This window comes from Alligator sinensis, unplaced genomic scaffold (genome assembly GCF_000455745.1).
Source record: "Alligator sinensis unplaced genomic scaffold, ASM45574v1 scaffold1052_1, whole genome shotgun sequence".
Lineage (NCBI taxonomy): Eukaryota > Metazoa > Chordata > Crocodylia > Alligatoridae > Alligator > Alligator sinensis.
Genome location: NW_005842971.1, coordinates 243,935 through 253,470, shown reverse-complemented (window position 1 = coordinate 253,470; position 9,536 = coordinate 243,935).

The window sequence follows — 9,536 nt, the reverse complement described above, 5'->3', positions numbered from 1 at the left end:
GGGGTGGGCAGTGAGCCAGTTAGGGAGCAGAGGGGCAGGGCCAACCCAGCTCAGTCCAGGGATCCAAAGCATGCTGGGATACTGGGGGACTCTGATTTAACTTGAACCAGGAGGGGTCTGGGACAGAAGTTTCATAAACTGGTTCGACCTAAATCAATTAAGTCTGATACTACATTCAACCAGGTTTATCCTAAACCAATTTCAGCCATTTTGAAACTGGTTTATGTGCACTGAACTGTTCTGTTACAGTTTTAAACCAGTTTCTGATGACTTATGTGTAACTTCTGCCCTTAGCCCTAGAGAAGAAGAAAGTTTCAGTGGTTAAAGGGTTAGTCTGGGATTCAGAAGACCAAGATCAATTCCCTGTTCTACTTGAGACTTTTTATACAATGTCTGGCAAGTCTTAGTCTCTGTGTGGCTCTGTTTCCCATCTGTAAAATGGGAATAACAGTACTAATCGAAAAGGATGTTGTTATCAAGAGCTTTTACTTGTTGCATCTCATTTTATGGGAAGGAAAACAAGAATTTCAATCACAAACTAATGAAATAATGTCTGGACCTTGGTTGTTTGCCTGTCTTGTATCTGTTTTATATACCTACTTCTATTTTAGGTCTGTAGATGCAGTGATAACAAGCACCAATGTTGTACCTATAATGGTAGCTATGACTATTTAAAGAGCATGTGCTTGAGTCTGTCCATATTCAGTTGTGCTTAAATACTTAAAAATCCAGTTCCTTCTGAGAGGCACAGCATAACCAAAATGTATCCTCATCTCAGAAGTTGCAGGTAATTGGCACTTCGTGATCATCTAATCCTTGTCCTATTAAAGTCAATGAGAGGTTTTCCATTGATTTCAACACAAGCATTTGTCCAGGATTTGTATGAGGGCATGAAACTTCAGCTTCTCCTTTTTAAACCAGTCACTATCTAGGAGACAAATATTAATTTTGAAGGCTTTTTATTTTCAATTTGGCTGGTTTTATTTCTGTCATTGTTTTTCATCTTGTGGAGAGCATTTGTTTTCTTATTGTGAAAGGAACTAATGTTGTTTTCCTACCAAAATTGATAGGAGTAGTTTAAAGGAAAAGTGATTCTCAACCAGGGTGGTGTGGCATTCTGGGGTTTCTTAAGATCCTTTAAAGGCTGCTGTGGGATGCCACGCAATGTTAGTACTGTTAGGTGTGCAAACATGGTTTACATGATAAGCCCAGAAATTTCAAACAGAAACCTGTAGTGTTAAAAACAGTTTGACCTTTTGTGAGTCCTTGGCAACAGAAGAATTACTCAATTATTCTTCTGCAGTCAAAAAACAAATGATAACTAGGAGCTGTCATTTTCTGAGCAGTGCCTTGAGAGTAAAAAGGTTGAGAACAAATGCTCCTAAATACACTTAAACTCTGTGGGTACTGCAAATCTGAATCTGAGTCTGAATTTTCCAAGTGATGCTTATCTTCATAAAAAGCTGAACTGAAACCATTTACAAGAATGCCTCTCTGAAATGGACTGAATTTTACCTGCACCTATGACGTGCTTAGCACAATTACAGGAGTTTAAATATTGTCTCTTGTACGATCTGTCTGTCAACATTAAGCTTCAAACTGCTGGGTATTCTGCCTTTATGCTTTGATTGTACAATCAGCTTTGTTTGTAATTCTGCCCTCCAATCTCCAGCCCCCACCCCTGCCCTAATCATTATTCTTTCTATACAGAAGTCATGATTTAAGGCTTATTACTTGCTCTTCACTGCTTCCCCAGGAAGCTCTGTAATCACCTTTCTTTTCCTCTATAATCTTGTAGAAAGCAGCAAGGCAGAATTGTTTTGTGTTGGAAATTTTTCTGGGCCTTTTAGAGCAGACTCCCTGGCTTAGCAATACCCAAGTTTGTTGTAGCACTGCTTTCTAAAGAGCTGGACGAATACTACCGATTGGGCATTCCAGTCGGTTCTATGTTGTGCCTGCTTGCATTACACATATGCACACATACACACTCACACACTCACACTTTCATGGGCAAAGATGACTGTGTCGAGGGGGGAGGAGAAGAGAAAACATAAGTGGGAATGAAAAAGGGCAGGAGACAAGAGAAAAGGAGAAAAAAGGGAAAGGGAAGAGAACAAAGGAGGGTGAAGGGTAGATCACATGAGTACGTAGGTGACTTAGAAGTCTCATGTTTGCTTTGAACAATCTGCTGCAGCAGGGGTAGGAGAGTGATGAGGACTGGATATGGGAGGTTTTCGCTTTTCTGGCCGTGTGATTCTTCATTGCTTCTGCTGTGCATTGCTGTTCAAAGACCAATGCTCTGGTCTGGATTTGGGATCTCCAGAATGGATGGTTGCAAGTGATTTGCTCCCATAACTCTGGGCTGATGCTGCAACTCTTTAGGGACACCTCTAGGGTGTCGTTGTACCACTTCTTTGGTGTTCTTTGGTGCACCGCGAAAGCATACTCCATTTGACAGTTTGCTATAGAAGACTTTCTTTGACAGGCTAGTGTTGGGCATTCTTGAGTGGTGGCCAGCCCATCTTGGCTGTGCCAGTTTCAGCAGGGTGTGAATACTGGGAAAAGTTGTGCTTCCAAGCCCCTCGGTGTCTGGAATCTTGTCCTGCCACTTGATCTTTAATATCTTTTGCAGGCAGCACAGGTGGAAGTGGTTTAGTTTCTTGGCATGACGCTGGTAAATGGTTCAGGTTTCACAGGCATAAAGGAGGGTCAGAAGGATCGTGGCTTTGTAAACCTTCAGTTTTGTCGACATTCTGATGCCTCTATGGTCCCAGACTGACTTACGGAGCCTGCTGAAGTCCACGCTAGCTCATCCAACCTGGCTGTCAGTGACAGGGCAGCCTATCTCAGATGCCAGGCCATTAGAAATGTAGGACTAGAAGGAACCTCCTGCATCATAGCATACAGACTCCTGCTATTGTAGGTAGCCGCATCGTAGAATATCTTGCATAAACTGCTTAAACTTCATCTTGAAAATGATTAGGACTATTGGGGGACAAAATATATTGGAAACCTGTTCCAGAACCATCCTGCTGTTATTGTTAGAGACTTTTGTATAATTCCTAGCCTAAATTTATTCATGGCCAGTTTGTACGCATTCATTCTTGTGCCAGCATTGTTCTTGAGCTTGAAAAACATCTTCCCCTCCTTTGTTTGTTTCCTTGATGTAGTTATAGATAGCAGTTATATATTCTTTCAGCCTCCATTTTTGCTAGGCTAAGCAAGCCTCTCATTTGAAAGACTATTGATTCCTCTGATTATCCTAATAGTCCTGTTCTGCATCTTGAAATTGTCTTTCTTGAGCAGGGGTCACTAGAACTGTACTCATTATCCAAGGTGAGCTTTTACTAGTGCCTCTTACAATGGCATCACTACTTCCCCATCTGTAGTAGAAATACCCCTCTAGATACACTCTAGGATTGTGTTTGATTTTCTACAGCTGCATGATGGAGATGGTTTGTAGTTATCCTGTGACTGACAACTGTTTCTTTTGTTTTTCTTTTCTTTTGTTTTCAACTCCCAGAGCAGGAACTCTTACTAGTCTTTTTGATCCAAGACTAATTTATCCTTTACCATGTTTGAGAGACAACATGGATGAAAGAGAATCTGTCTGGGTCAGAAATCACTTTGGGTAAGGATAGGAAAAGAATTTATCCTGAGAGAGTGAAGGGAGGAGAGCAGGGCTAGTTAGAGATTAGCTTTGGATATGCAGAGGGTGCTATACCTGGCAGTTTTTGCACCCTCTCATAAAGTGGGTGCCCAGGGCTGCTGCCCCAGATGCCCCGTTCAGTTACATGACTGTGCCTATGTAGAGAGTTCTCAGTAATTATTTTAGGGAGAGAGATTGTTGGGAATTGTGTCATTTTACTAGACTTTACTTTTCCAAATAAGGACTGGAGAACAAATACTGCTAATGCAGATAAGCCTGTATATGAAAGCTGACAGGTTTAATCACTAAACCAACAAGAAGCGATACTATTTTAGTCTTGGCTGTGGTAAGTAATAAGGACATAATACTAGAGCTGGTAATAGAATATATTCTTGGATCAAATGATCATCAGTTAGTTCAGTTTTTAAACAAAGTGGAAAGATAAACAAAAGAAGGCCCGCAACTGGGGCTCGCAGTCTCTCAAAATTTAGCTAATGAATGAAGTCAGTTGAACAGAGGTGCTCGAGGACTCAAATGTAGAGGAAGCTTGGAATTTATTTAAGACAAAGATGCAAAAACTATCTGGCATTTGCATCTGAAACAAGGGGTAAAAATGTATCCTACCCAGGAAAGCTATTAGGAATTTCATTAAGATGTTAGAACTAGGAAAATAATTCATTAGTAAGAGTTTTCAATGGAAAGAAACCTGGCCCATGAGGTCTCTTAGGCTGTAGAATAATATTCCAAAGGAAACAGAAGGAAGTGGAAACTGCACTACTTGAATAAAGGTTAAACTAATCCCAACAGTGTACATGGGACACTGAAACAGTGAATGCTTCTCTATTAGTCTGATATAAAATCTGAGAGCTCAGGGTTCTGGCTTGCTATGGATGATCATCCAGGAGTTCAGATATGCTTAGCTGCACCTTTGGGCTCAATTCTGGTCCCACTGGTCGTGAGATTTGTCGCAAATTGTGCCACTGCTACTAGTCCCCAGGGAACACCTGTACACACGCAGGCTGGTGTGTGTGTGTGACAAGTTGCCCTTGGTAGTGTGGGGGGGCTAGGGTCAGCAGCCTTACTTGAGGCCTTGGGGCCCCCCAGGGCTCCAGCAGTGGCGATCCAGGCATGCAGAACCTAGCCGGCAGCCAGAGCATGTCTCCGGCTGGCCAGGTTCGGTTTTGGGCAGCACACACTGCCGCCGTGTGCGCTGCCCCACTTCTTTCTTGCAGGGGTCTTTTTGACACTGGGATCTCCTGGTATCAAAAAAATGCCACTGCACTGCAAAATAGCAGTGTGGCAAACACCTGCATATGCAGCACATGCAGTTTGTGGTGGTACAGACAGGTTTGCAGCACTGGAAACTGCACATGAGCATTCATCTGGATGCGCTCTTTGAAACCATTAAAAAAAAAGCCCATTCCAAAGGCCTTCAGGCTGGACTCATGCATCAGCATCTTTGAAAATGAAAGTTTCTTTTTCTGTCTAGAAAGCTCTTGAAAGAGCAGCCCAAAGCCTTTAGGGGCCCCAAGGCTGCTCTTTCATCAGTGGCACATTAGGATGTTCTCTGTCTCCTTTCCACTGTGAATTGTTCTCTAACTAACCCACTATAAAATTAAAATATCAGCAGCAGGATGGAAAAGATTGTCTCAGAGGTGTGTTTTCCCAGTGAATTTCAAAGATTATAATGTAGGGTCTTGACCCCTTGTAGATGAAATGTTTTAAACGATGATGGTCATTACATACAGGATGCTAAGTCATATTTCAAAATATTTTAAACTAAATGCTAGTTAAGATATTTTTAAAATGCTATTCATTTTGCCAGTGTAAACAAGCCTTAAAAATCCTATGCATCTAAAATGGCACCTTCTTTGAGTTTTTAAATAGGATTTAGAAATAAAGTGGTAAGCAAAACTTCAGGATTAATATATTAAATACTAGTACTAGATTTATTCTAGGGACAGTAATACAGCAACATTTTTCCATAAATAATATGTTGGTGTTTTCTACATTCTAGTTCTAAAAAATGGCTGGGTGTTGGAAAAAATCTAAAGTATTATTTGAAATTCATAGGTGATTGAAAATGCTCTGTTTGATCGAGTCACCAGGAATCAAATTTCATTACATTTCTCAGAAGGAATAAAAAAACTCAGTTTCCTCTACTTTTACAAACTTGTAAATCCAAATATAAGTAGTTTAAGTAGTTTGGGGACTGATGCTGCCCCCAGTCCTTACTCATGTGAGTAAACTTTACTTGACACCAGCTGCATTAGACAGATATTATGAACGGAAATGATATTATGAACTCAAATGAATGGAAATGGAATTACTGTCATAAGGAAAGCACAAATAGCCAAATTGTCCAGAACAAAGTATGTTATCTAGAAATTTCCATTCAGAATTGCACTGCATTCATCATGGTTTGTATCCGGCCACTGACAATGACGGATATCCAATACTTCAGAATTCTCTTGCCTGACACTAATAAAATAAACCTTTGAAGATGAAATATTCTTTTTAAGCCCTTTTAGTTATGGTCAGACCTTCACCAGATCTCAGGACTCAGAAACCGGACCAGACTTTCAAAACCGCTGAGCATGTGGAGTGCTGAGCGCTTCTTAATATCTCAAGTGACTGAATTATACTCAGAAGTTTGAGGCTGTAATTTAATAGCCGTACAAAAATTCAGTTCTTTGTGGAATCCTGATGCATTCTTGAGACATGTTTTTTGTATTGTGAAAGTGATTTTTGGTATGTATTATTATTTTAAATCTTTTTATACTGCAGTCTTATAAATTGATTCCTGTTAAAAGAAACAGTCCCAATCTTTTCAGCTTCTTTAAAGTACAGCCAGCTGTCCTGTACTCTTCTCCCCCTGAAACTGGCTTCCCAGGGGATCCTGTCCATGAGTTCCCTGGACAAGCTGAAGTCTGCTTTTCTGAAGTTAACTGACAACTGACACCCAGGAAAAAGCTAACCTGCTTAATGGGTACTTTGCTTCAGTTTTTCATCAACCCAAAGGATCCACCCTGCCTAGTGAGATGTGGGACGGCCAGGGTGCGGGTGAATTTATACTCAGCATTGGTGTAGACCTTGTAAAGGAACACCTTGAGAGGCTGGACACCTTCAAGTCAGCGGGTCCTGATGATGGATTGCACCCCAGAGTACTTAAGGAGCTGGTAGGAGTCATAGCCCAGCCACTGGCAAAGATTTTCAAAAACTCCTGGTGGAGAGAAGGGAGAAGAGATTGACATCATAGATTTGTACTTCAAAAAAGCCTTTGATTTCGTGTCCCATGAGCTCCTCTTGGAAAAATTGGCCAACTGTGGTCTTGGCTACATCACAGCCCGGTGGCTGGAGAATTGGCTCCGAGGCCAGACTCAGAGAGTGGTGGTCAAAGGAAGTGAATCATAATGGCACTCTGTGACCAGTGCCGGCCCTCAAGGCTCTGTCCTTGGACCTGTTCTCTTTAACGCCTTTATCAATAACATGGATACAGGTGTCAGAAGTGGACCGGCAAAGTTTGCTGATGACACCAAACTTTGGGATAGAGCATTCACACTGGAGGATAGTGAGGTTGGTGATCCAGGCTGACTTGGATAGCCTGAAAAAGTGGGCAGATACAAACCTGATGACTTTCGATACCAACAAATGTAAGGTACTCCGCCTTGGCAAAAAAAACCCTGTAGAATGCTTATAGGCTAGGTAGTGTTACGCTCATTAGCACCAAGGCTGAAAGAGACTTGGGGGTCATGATTGACCTCAAGATGAAAATGAGCCACCAATGTGATGTTGCTGCTGGTAAAGCAAACCAAACTCTGGCTTGCGGCCATAGATACTTCTCAGGTAAATCTCAGGATGTCATCCTCCTGCTGTTCTCAGCCTTGGTGAGGCCGCAGCTGGAGTTCTGCATCCAATTCTGGGCTCCACAATTCAGGAAGGACATGGAGAAGCTTGAGAGAGTCCAGAGGAGAGCCACGCACATGATCAGAGGGCAGCAGAATAGGCCTTATGAAGAGAAGCTGAGAGCCATGGGACTCTTCAGCCTGGAAAAGCACAGGCTCAGGGATGACCTGGTGGCAGCCTATAAATACATCAGGGGTGTGCATCAGGATCTGGGGGAATGTCTGTTCACCAGTGCGCCTCAAAGGATGACAAGAACCAATGGTCACAAACTCCTCCAAGTCTGTTTTAGGCTGGACATAAGGAAAAACTTCATTCCTGTCTGAGTCCCCAGGGCCTAGTATAGGCTCCTTCCAGAGGTGGTGCAAGCACCTATTCTGGACTCCTTTAAGAAGTGTTTGGACACTTATCTTGCTGGGATCCTTTGACCCTAGCTGACTTCCTGCCCTTGGGGCAGGGGGCTGGACTCAATGATCTCCCAAGGTCCCTTCCAGCCCTAATGTCTATGAAATCTATGAAGTCCTGGGTCCGTACTCTGCTGCTCTCCATCCTGTCTTTCCTCAGGATCCTGAACTCAATCCTCTCGTGGTCGCTGCTGCGAAAGTTGCCATCCACTACTACATTGCCCACCAATTCTTGGCTGTTTGTAAGAAGCAGGTCAAGATGACCACAGCCCCTATTTAGCCACTCCAGCACCAGGAAGTTGTCTCCAACACTCTCCAAAAACTTCCATGACTGCCTGTGCACTGCTGTATTGCCCTCCCAGCAGATGTCAGGGTGTCTGAAGTCCCCTGTGAGGACTAGGTCTTGTGATTGGGAAACTTCCACTAGCTGTTTAAAGAAAGCCTCATCCACCTCATCCTCCTGGTCTGGTGGTCTATAGCAGACACACACCACAACATCACCCTTGTTACTCTGTCCTCTAACCTTAACCCAGAGACTTTCAACAGGCCTATCTCCAGTTTCATACTGGAGCTCTGAGCAGTCCTATGGCTCTTTTATGTAAAATGTAACTCCTCCTCCTCTTCTCCCCTGCCTGTCCTTCCTGAACAGTTTGTACCTATCCATGACAGTGGTCCAGTCATGCAAGCTCCCACCACATCTCTTGTTCCAGTCACATCACAGTTCCTCAAAAGTGCAAGGGCTTCCAATTCTTCCTGCTTTTCCCCAGGCTCTGTGCATTTGTATAGAGGCACTTGAGGTAACTAGTGATTGCCCTGATTTCTCAGGAAGTATGAGAACACTTCCCCTGTTGCCCCTTTCTGCTAGCTCTTCTTCCAGGTCTCCTGCTTCCCCATGTGCCTCAGAGGTTTGGTCTCCATCCCCTACAATGAACCTAGTTTAAAGCCCTCCTCACTAGGTTAGCAAGCCTGTTTGTGAAGATGCTTTTCCCTCTCTTTGTCAGATTGTGTCCATTGTCAGTCTCTGGGCCTTTTGTACTTCTGCTCTATCATTTTTTCAGGTGGGCTGGCCAGAAATAAATAAGGTGCTTGAGAAGAGGGTATCCCATAGCCTTATTTCATGACTGACATTTTCCAGAATCATCTCTCTCTGCTTCTTTTTGCCTTGGTGCCTTTTACTTTTTTCATGATCAGTGCACTGTGAGCAGAGGTTTTCATCAACTGAGTACAGTGATGCATAGATCTTTTTGAGTGGTCATAGTTAATTTGGAATCCAACTCTGGGCATGGATAGTACATAGTATTCCCTGTGTTAACTTAAATTTGTTAACATTGAATTTCATCTGCCATCATTCAGTGTGATGGATATTACAGATTAATAAAAAAACTAAAGTTGAGACAGAGTTGGAGTCATGTGAGCCCATGAAATTCTCTAATACCACTTGTCATGTGAATAAAGATAAAGGAAAAATAGGATCCCATTTCTGTTTCCTGGATTCCTGCTCTAAAAGATTCATAGAGTTGAAATGCAGTAAATCAGACTATGAAAGGACAAAGTGTATTCCACTTTGATACTGCAGGAAT